This window comes from Paramormyrops kingsleyae, chromosome 21, assembly GCF_048594095.1.
Source record: "Paramormyrops kingsleyae isolate MSU_618 chromosome 21, PKINGS_0.4, whole genome shotgun sequence".
Taxonomy (NCBI): Eukaryota; Metazoa; Chordata; class Actinopteri; order Osteoglossiformes; family Mormyridae; genus Paramormyrops; species Paramormyrops kingsleyae.
Window position 1 is genome coordinate 9440190 of NC_132817.1, and position 11766 is coordinate 9451955.

Sequence of the window (11766 nt, forward strand, 5' to 3'; positions counted from 1 at the left end):
CTGAGTGAACTAGATACCTTATTAAGGATGAATAGCTTCATCCTGGTTCATTCCAGAGGATTGTAATGATGGAGGTTGCAAAGTGTCTGGTCCGCCACATCATGCATAATCGCTGGTGAGGTAACCAGCAGTGGTTAACTAAGTAGACCTGGAGAAGGTTGTGTGTTGAACACCCCAAAACAGCCACTGCTGAGTCACTGCATGAGTATTAACGTGAAAATGCTATGATGTGTTTGCACACCCCAAAGGAAGTAGCAGAGTCATAAAACTGAGATGGAACTGGCATTATGGTTTAACAACTTATTTATATATTTCAGAACCAGACTTTAATTTCAAATGTATTTTTGCAGCTTCACAAAGATTCCAGTGCTTATTCAGCCTCCCATATAAACATAAAGTTGAATACAAATGAATATATGAGAAACCTAGGTTGCATTTTATAGGTTTTCTGAAATAGTAAGCTGCAGTAGACAAGGTACAGGGATTAAATATGGTAAGTAAATGTGGGAGCACAGAGATGGCCGGATGTTTGCTGACTGAGAACGGGGTGACATATCCATGCTCCAGTTTAAAATCTTTGACTTCTGTGTTATTTGAGTGTCAGGGAGTTTTGGTTTTGCGGTGGGGGCAGGGTTTCTCTGCACTGTTGCCAGTTTCTCCCCATGTTCGTGAGCTGCCTCCTTGAGTCTAAAGACATATAGTTAGGTTGACTGGTGTCTCAAATTTGCCCATATAGTATGATGTGTGTGTGTGTGTGTGTGCGTGTATGTGTGTGCACCCCCTGGAAAGGTCTGCCGTCCCATCCAGGGTGTACCCCAGCTTTGTACACTGTGCAGCCTGGGACAGACTTGAGCAGCCCCCAAAGCCCGAAACTGATCAGGATTGATGGATTATTTTGTTTGGTTTGGTTTTTGATCTTGTTGAAGAATGCTCTGTTCCCATTATGTTCTAATATTCAGTAGCACAATAATTGTTTGCTCATCTATCCAGAATCTCTCTTCTGTTGTTGTCATTGGAAATAGCTATTGTTACAGCACTGGAATATAACCAATTGTGGAACCAGTTTCACTATACACCTCAAACACTGCATCTCACTCCATCCACGGAATTCAGTTACTGGATTACATTATAACGTTTTATGTAGCGTATTATGGATAGTAGGGTTTTATAAAACATACTGTATTGTTCACTGGCCCTGTTTGTATATACATGTTGATTTAAAAGCAGCACAATCTATATACAATAGCACAGTTAAAATGGGCAACGTATGGGAGAAGCACAGCAAACACCAGGAGTCAATATTGTACGATGCTCTGGAATTCAGCGCGTCTGCATTTTCTAGATAAACCTGCACCCACTCAACCAGTTCTTAGAAACACATATCTGAGGTATCAAGACTAAGTGTGAAACATGTTAACATTTCTGGGCTTTGTTATCATATAAATAAGCTTATAATATCGAGTGTGTTTTTAAAGATATAGGTTTTCCTTTTCCTTTTTAGCAAGTTTATATAAAAACACCATTCTCAGTCCACTGACTGAGGCACATGATTCGAATCACTCAGGGTTATAGCCCCGAGTATTTTAAGCCTAGTCCCAAGTATTTTACCCCCGATGCTTTGTCTTCCTACAAAAAAAATAAATCTAGCCTTGGATAAACTTGCCTTAGCCCCTGATTTTTTTTCAATAGCTACAAACCCCCTGGTGAGGCGCATATATATAATCATATGCGATTATACACATCACCCAAGATAAATTAATCACATAAGGCTGTATAATGAGGCAAGGCTGGATGCCTATCCGTCTCTATCAGCATGTCCAGGAAGACTGAGAGGCCACATTCTCCCATTTGCTCAAAAGGCTCAGCTCTGCCCACTACCCCTGCGCATGGCATTCTCAGTCTGTACCCCACACTGAGATAGCTAATATGGATAATCAATAAAGATGCCCAGAGGGCTCAGTTACACCTGCACTCAATCAGGCCATGCTCATCATGTATTTCAGACATCTGTTTGTGCAGTATGTCCTCCAGATCCTGCACAGCCTGAGAGGAATCAGGGATGTACCTGCAACATTCTTTCCCCACTGTATAGCACAAACACCACCTTTCTCAGCTAAGATCCAATGCCATATGGTTTTGCAGCGCTACCTGCTTAACCGCGGATAATTCACCCTTAACGGCCTTTACAGTACAATGTCAAGTGTCTGACTGGCCACTTTTTCAACTGCAGTCTGCAGGGCAGCCACCTCTGTCTGAAGGTCTGCCACACCAAGGGATGGAAGAAAATTCCCGTAGAAGGGCCATGCAGTAGAAGTATGGGGCATACAGTGGGGTACCACTGTACTATACTACAGTGGGTATAGTGGGCAGTGGTGGCTTGATGGTTAGGGAAGCACACTTGTAATTGAAAGATTGCTAGTTTGAATCCCCAACCAGCAAGGCACCACTGAGGTACCCTGAGCAAGGTACCGCCCCCAAGCACTGCTCCCCGGGCGCTGAATTAGCTGCCCCCTGCTATGTCACAAAAGTCACATATGGGTTAAAAGCAGAGGACACATTTCATTGTTGCGCACTGTGTGCTGTGCTGTGTTAACACTGATCTCTAAATTTTATATTATATTATCTTCTTTCAGAAACTTATTTTGGAAAATTTATATAGTATGATGGGATGCACATAAATGATGTAGAACCAGTGCCAGTGCATTATTGCTCTCTACTGAGATTTCCTTATCTGAATTAAAATCTTCATATAAGGCTGTAAATGTGTGTTTCATTTGAAATGTGTATTACATGCAATAAATAAATATCCAAAAAAGCTGAATTTGAAGCAGTATTTCAGCAGTATTGGAACTCCATAACAGTTCAGTTATACTATATATGGTAACGCTTTGCATTAACATCACCCTCATAATGCATTGATTATGCATTCATAGAACATTCATAGGCAACATGCAAGTATACCTTAACATCCTAACATATCTCAAGAACTTCAATATACATTAGTGACAAACATTATATGATTATAAGGTTTGTTATTGTCATATAATGTTAATTTTAATGTATATTAAAACTGTTAAGTTATGTTAGGATGTTGTGGTAGATTTACATGCTGCTTATGAGTGTTCTATGAATGCTTTATGAAGATGCAATGAATGTTCTATGGATGCATTATAAAGGCATTATGAAGGTGCAGTTAATGTAAAGCGCTACTGTTTATTAATGTATATTAAATCTGTTAAGGTATGTTAGCATGTTGATATACAGTACTTACATAATAATAATAATAGATACTTTATTGATCCCTCTGGGGAAATTGTTTTTACGCCTCCCTCAACTCACTCTTTCTAGAGTAAGTTGTCTGTGAAGGGTAGCCACCTGTTGTGGTGCCAAGGGAGCTGGGGATTAAGGGCCTTGCTCAAGGACCCACAGACATGCTGAGGGTGGGTTTGAACCAGCAACCTTGTGATCACAGATACACAGGCTTAGCCCACTGAGCCACACGCTGCCCCATATGTTAACGACGTTACATGCTGCTTATGAATGTTTTACGAATGCATTATGAAGGTACACTGAATGTTCTATGAATGCATTATACAGGCATTATAAGGGTGCAGTTAATGTAAAGTGTTACCACGCACACACACATACAATATCTTTGGGAATACAGCTGATTTCATCCTTTCATACGCAAACTGACATACCTACCCAGAGTAGAACACACTTTATTCAAGCGATAAATAGTAGGCCTCCTTGTAGAATAATCTTGAAGTTGCAAAATCTTGAACTTAAATTTCCTGTGCTATTTTTTTAAAAACTTTACAGATAGAGAAAGAGAGATACATATATATGCTGTATACTGTGAATCAGTAAAACCTCTGACAAATCTGTCAGGTAATTGAAAACAGCTGTAAAACACTGGGAATCGACATGAGGTTAACGAGGGGGGCGTGGCACAGGAGGAGCGGCACGAATGGGGCGTGACATAAATGAAGATGAGAGGAAAACATGTAAACTACCCATGCACACAGTGTCAGATTGTGTGTAGGAGTCTCTGTCCAGAAAGCTGCTGGTTTAAACACCAAGCTTGACAGAGTATTCATATTTACGTTAGGTCCCTGAGAAGGGACAGTTACTCCAAAATGTACTCTGGGGTGATGGAAAAATGGTTGACTCAGCATTTTATCCTCAAGGAAAAGCAAGATGCAAACACCAAAGAATTTCTACTTGCCGTATTTCTGCTTCTACAAATGGCAAATAAAGTATCAAATTAGAGGTGTGATTTGAACTCCATGGTGGCAGGAGGTAAAAGTGCTACCTGACATATAACAGTGAGCCTGTTGTAAAGTTTGTCTTCATTTTTGCATACAAACACCAACACTAATACTTGCAAAGGAGAAGATCCCATTCCATCATTGTTATATATCCATATGATATATTGATCTCTGATTAATTTGAATATACCAAGTGATTACCAATGTGATAAATAGCACTTCCACCATGCATAACCACAATGCAGTGCAGTGTCACTGTTAGTCTGCACAAGTCAGGGAACACTGTGGATGTCAGGCCAGCACAAGGCTCCCACAACACAGAAACACATTCACTTCAACCATGTTGCTCAACTATGGGAAGTTTGCAAAGCCACAGAAAAAGCAGGAACAACATACACACTAAAAACAGAGATAGGGGTCAATCATCAAACCCACTGAGCCTAACATCGGCATTTATTATAAACTTATTAAAGCAAAATGACTATAGCAGAACTTTATTTTAGTCCATTGATTATCTACATGTTTGGCAGTCTTTTTACCTCTTTATCTCAATTTAAAAATTTCATATGCTTAAAAAACTATAGTCGAAAAAGTACATTAAAAATTCTGTAACTGTAGCTTGATTTTTGAAAAAGAGATAAAAAATAAATATTGAAATCTAAGAACAATTCTGTACCTGCCCCAACCCACTTTATGTATCATTTCGTGTATTCAAGGGCCCCTTTGAAAACCTGAATCTGTCTGGGTATCCATGCCCCACCGATGCCCCTGGGTAACAAAAGGTATTATGAAATTTCAGGTCTCTCAGACAAGAACATGAGAAATGGGCGAGGTTCCAAGAAATGCCATTAGTCACATATACTGATAGTGTTGTTCATTAACAACTTGATCACACTTAATCCCACTTCTTGTAACATAAATATTCCTCATAAACATTTTTACATAAGTTATAAAAGACCACTTTCATTGCAACAATCTGAAGAATTTTTCCTTTTTTCATGTTGCACCCATTTTTGTCCCAGTTTCCATAGCAACAATGCACACTAGATTTTTCTGTTATGTTCTTTCAATGTGCCAACACAAAGCTCCATAACACAATAGTCAGATGGACCCTTTTATACACAGTTTGCATGTTTTATGAATAACTTCTGGAAATGCAGGCTCAAGGTTTTAGGTCTTCTAGATTGAATTAAAGGAACATGAACACGTAAAACTTCCAGCCATTCATTGCTACGTTTATATATATATATGAATGAAACAGGCAGTCTGAAGGTTAGGAATCTCTGACTTGGGGACAACTCATACTCGTGAATGGACTGCCATAAAGCCTATTATATTAATAATTAGGGATAAATATAATGGTTTGTAATAATGAATGCACACACAATTTTGTGACACACTGTGAAAACATTGCATGGTTTCAGCGGTTTGCTGACTTTAGGTACAGTACAGTACCACATGTAATTACTGTTATAATAAATACTTTATTATTATTATTATTATTATTATTATTATTATTATTATTATTATTATTATTATCATCACCATTATTGTTGTTGTTATTGTTGTTATGTAGTGTATTATTATTTTTCCAACTTAACTAAAAATTAGACTTAAAGACAGACTTAAGGAACCGATCTCATTTGTAACCTGGGGAGTGCCTGGGTTTATGTATGTGTGTAGGTATGTATGTATGCATGCATGTATGTATGTGTGTATGTATGTATGTATGCATGTATGTATGTGTGTAGGTATATATGTATGCATGCATGTATGTATGTGTGTAGGTATGTATGCATGCATGTATGTATGTGTGTAGGTATGTATGCATGCATGTATGTATGTGTGTATGTATGCATGCATGTATGTATGTGTGTAGGTATGTATGTATGTGTGTAGGTATGTATGCATGCATGTATGTATGTGTGTATGTATGTATGCATGTATGTATGTGTGTAGGTATGTATGTATGCATGCATGTATGTATGTGTGTAGGTATGTATGCATGCATGTATGTATGTGTGTAGGTATGTATGCATGCATGTATGTATGTGTGTAGGTATGCATGCATGTATGTGTGTGTAGGTATGCATGCATGTATGTATGTGTGTAGGTATGTATGTATGCATGCATGTATGTATGTGTGTATGTATGTATGTATGCATGCATGTATGTATGTGTGTAGGTATGCATGTATGCATGCATGTATGTATGTGTGTAGGTATGTATGCATGCATGTATGTATGTGTGTAGGTATGTATGTATGCATGCATGTATGTATGTGTGTAGGTATGTATGTATGCATGCATGTATGTATGTGTGTACTGTAGGTATGTATGTATGCATGTATGTATGTATGTGTGTAGGTATGTATGCATGCATGTATGTATGTGTGTAGGTATGTATGTATGCATGCATGTATGTATGTGTGTAGGTATGTATGTATGCATGCATGTATGTGTGTAGGTATGTATGTATGCATGCATGTATGTATGTGTGTAGGTATGTATGCATGCATGTATATATGTGTGTAGGTATGTATGTAGGCATGCATGTATGTATGTGTGCAATAAATGCAATTACAGTGAGTGACAGGCGACATGTGTTCTGTGCTATTTTAATTCTTTCCGAAAATGGAGTCCATCTTCTATCATTTCCTTTGCTAGTTGAGAGTGTTTATGGATAATATTCCAATTTGGTCTCTTTAAAGACTTTTGAGAAAACCACTAATGACTAATGATTTTTTTTGCATGGACATTAATTGTGTAAAATGCGTAAATGTGGGAAATCTGTATTTATATTTATCACTATCTAATTTTATTGTACTACACATTAACCTTGTACAATTAATAAGAATTAAGCAGCAGTTTACAGATTAAACTATTAAAATGTCTACAAGTTAAAAATCTGATAAATAGGCAGATATATCTTCTCAAACACCATTGGAAAAAATGGGCATCAATGTCCATGTAGATCGAAATAGGCTTATATTTTCAAAATAAACTAATGGCACTATTCCCAAAATTAAAGTATTTATCAGTACAGTTATCAATTCCACCATGAATATGGGAAATTAAACAAAGATATGTAGTAGCAGGATTTGAAACCTCTATCTGGGAAGTTTGATGTTTTCATCACTAGGTTACCAAGCAACAGACTCCTTCTATTCTAAGCTTCTCTACCTTGGTCTTAACCATTACTCAGGCTTATATAAACACATTGATCATTACCCTTCAAACATAGCTTTGAAAGCACTGCAAATTTTTCATCTTAAATGTAAATTTGAAATACCTCATCTTTGAGTCTCCTTTACAGCAATCTAACTGAAACATATTGTTATTATTTTTCAAGGTATCTAGGAAGTATTTACACATTAATTCCAATCTAGCTGTTAAATTATATAATGTGGTCACTGGAGTGGTTTCCATATGATCTTTTTAGATTTTTAAATTATGTTGAATGTCTGAAAATAAGCCTGGTTTTTACTCCCATTATACATGCTGACCAACATCTTATGCATCTTTTACATGAAATCCATTGCTATCATCTTTCAATTGTGCATGTACCATCCATTCATTTTTTTTAATTTCCTGAACAACATTTTTTTTTTTTTTACGGTAATTCTGTTTGTTTATTGTGCACTTTTAAAACTCATTTGACCTATGCTTACAGGTACCTGTTTATACTACATGTACCATCTTTCACTTTGTTTTGCAATATGTTTTGTATCTGTTCACTTTTATGTAACATGCTGCTTTATGCAAAATAATTTCCCCTTTAGATCAATAAAGCATGTTTTGTCTTATCTAGGTGGATTTTTGTATTTCAGAAACATAATGTGAAATTCATAGGTAAAAATTAGCTCTGTCTTTGACAGTCTTTGGGCATTTTTATCATCAACACCGTTGGTTAAAAATGGTCATTGCCCTGCTCCCCTGGAATGATTGCTTTCTGGTTAAACGTTGACCCACATTAAATACACTATCATAACTCTCATTGCATCAAATGCACTGAAATGTATACAGTGTATGCATCACCAATTTTCTTTGTCTACAAAGAATCTGTATCTTTCTGCAGTTGTCTGAATTTTTTATGTTGTGACCGAATGTTGGATAGTAGTAGTTAAGGTAACTTCGAGCAGAGCTCTGCTGAGCACAGTTCATACTGAATTTGAAAATTGCTGTGATCTAGATGTTCATTATACTGTCAAGAGTAATCACAATTGTGCAAACACTTCCTGTTTGAATCCAGTGTTCTTATACATTTATTCATAAATTCTTTCAGAAAAATAAAGAAGGAAATATACAGGAAAGGCCTTAAGTAAAGAAACTCAGTAACTGAATAACTGCGAGCACGCAGATAACATTTCTACAGCTCAAAAGAAAACTGATACTCTGTACTGCTTTGCACAGTCATTGTGCATCAATGAACAGGGCAACATAAACATATAATATCAGCACCTTGTTTAATTGTGAAATTGAGCAGGGTTTGCACGACCTTGCTTTGTGTCACTGACAGATCTGGCTCAGGGGACCCAAATGCAGTGCAAACAGGAATCCAAAACACTAAACGAGACTCAGTCAGGGACAGATGCAAGGGTCAAGAATTCGGGGAGTCTGTGCTGGGGAGTGGAGGAAGAGGCTGGCACTCATGCAGATGTGGGGATATCGGTACATGGAGAAGGGGATTGGGGTACACTCACTCATAAGGCAAGGGGCCAGGGATTACACTGGCACTAAACCAAAAAAGAGGGAGATCAAGCAGTTAGAAGAAAGCGAAAGAGCATAGGACTCAGCAATCACACATAGTTGAACAATTCCTCATGCAGAGCAGTCAAGCTGGTTATATAGGTTTTATATAGGTTAGGTAATCAAGGAAGGAAAGTGCAGCTGTTAGCTGGAATGAAGCACAGCTCTTAATACTCTGGCGATGGAAGCTGGGCATGGGGCGTGGCCATGGTGAGGAAATGGAGCCCAACCTGATAGGAAGAAGACAGACAGAAATGTAATTTAGACGGAGCAGCAAGTATTGCTCATGACATAGTTTGATTAGGAGTCCAGTTCGATGTGCAGGTTGTGGTACTGGATTTCATCTGTCTGTGTTTTATCTCCATTTCTTGTAAATCCAGTTGTCGGTGTCTCCATGCACCGGCATCTTGTTTCCAAGGTTTTAGTTTCGTTTCATTTCAGGTTTGTGCCTTTGATTGTTCATGGACTTGTCATTTGCTAATCTGCCTTTAAAAACAGTAAATTACCAGTATATATCACCACATGAAACCAAACAAAATATTGTGGGAGGAAGGTTCCTACTTGAGGACCCTCACACACCTATCCCCCCCCCCCCCCAGCCTCTGTGAATTCATAAAGTTAGTGAAAGTAAGGCTAATTGGCATCTCAAGGGCCCGATTATGAAATCACCCTGCTAATCCTTGAATCTGAAGCGACAACTTACTGACCATGGGTACAGAGTCTGAACTTGTAGGAGCACACAGCACCTCTCATGTTAGTGACTTTGTATTCATGTATCAATAGGAGTTGCCATAATTTTAGCCACCCTTTATTTGACAATAAAGAACTGCGCAAAATTGTGCAATTGCCCCATCTAGTGGGAGGCATTGATTGAATAACCAGCCATCCATCTTTCACCTATTTATCCTGGTCAAAGTCACTATAAAATGATGCCCAGGGCATTTCCCACAGTGGTGAGCTTGAAACCAGTTGAGCAGCTTACCTTACCCTCTTGTGGTCAGATTGAGGCATGACAAAAAAATTTGTATCCAGTCCATTGATGGTAAATACGTAGATTCCACATCTTTTCTACTTGCAGTAAAAATACTTCAGTTTTTCATGATATTCATCATGTTGACTTGCCAATACTTAATGAAGGTAAATCTAACGTTTCTGCGTTTGCTAGTAATTGTATTTGAATGGCACAGATGAAACAAAAGACATGGCAGCAGTACCAATATATAAAGCTCAGGGTAGAACTGAGAACACTGTCCCAAACTGGCAATTATCTGAATTTGACATGAAGTGAAGTGGGAATAGAGGGGCACGAAGTCGCTAACTGCTCCTTGAGTGAATGTTTTTCCTACTTTACATGCCATTCAACCTTGGTATAATAATAATAAATAATAATAATAATAAAGCTGACCTAAAGGTTATCCACAAAACCAGCATACACATCAGACTTTTGCAGATAAGATTGCTCACCCCTGCTCTAAAACAAAGTTAGGGCATTTACAAAAGTCTCCGTTTTTTGTTGGCTGACCACTCTGGGGACAAAATGCAAAATTTTGCCTACCTGTTGTAGGCCCTGGGCCCAGTTCTTTATCGTAGGTCTTCTGAGATCTCTTTCCTGTGAGGCATGGTTCAACTCAGCAGATGCCTCTTCTAAATAGCATTATCAGTTAAAACAGATTGTGTTAGCGCATTGTTGTATTCATAGATGAAGAGCAGATCACATTTTATGACCCATTAATGCAGAAAACCAAGTAATTCGAAAGGGTACACATACGTTTTCATACTGCTGTGAAGAATATATTTTCAGACAAATAAACATGCAAGATTACATAATATTCATTTCGAGCTACAAAAATGTGCCTGATGGAAAATTTTACTCACTTATTACCAGTTTGCATGTCAATATGGTAAATTCTAATGAATAGTCCTCAGAAAGGGACCTAGGTTATGTAAACTAAAAGCAGTAGAGTACCTCTCTTCTATGAAATTTTTAATATACTGTAAACCAATACCCAAGGGATTATGTAACATTCTCACTGATGACTGAGTTCAGGCATGAACCACAGGCAGGAGCGATTGGCTGGATCATTAAGTAATCAAGAGAGAAAGGGGTGAAGACTGAAGGGTAACATCAAACAAATATGAGATGATAAACCTAATATCCTTCCAAACTCCACAGCTTTGGTGACCAAGCCTTCTCTAGGGTGGATTCCCTTCGTTCAGGTGTGAAATTTTGAAATTTATATTTAGAAACTGCAGTGTACTGGATGGGCACCCAAACTATTGCAGTTTCAAAAAGGTGTAAACTTATACTCAAAACAATTACTTTTGAAATTAAATGAAAATATGAACCAATAATGTATTTTATTTCTTCCCAACAAATACCATAGTGTTTGTGCAAGAAGAACTGCATTAAAAGTTAAATACCTGCCCAGATATTTATGAAAGACAAAAACAAATATGTGGAATTGTCGGTGAGCATATCAAAAGCACAGCACATTAATATTTCTTCTAAAAGTATTACTTTTCTGTTTGATGAACATTTTCACAGAATCAGACCACAAAGTAGAAAAAAAGCTTCATAAGCTCCAAGGCCTTCCAATGAGTATCATTTACCAGTGTTTGATTAGAACATTGAAGAATGCCCAGAACTGGCCTTAATTATAATTAAACAACTGAAAAACAATTTGGGTATAGGATTGTTCCTATTAAATGTATATAATGTTAACTGTGTCTATATGAATCAATGTGAA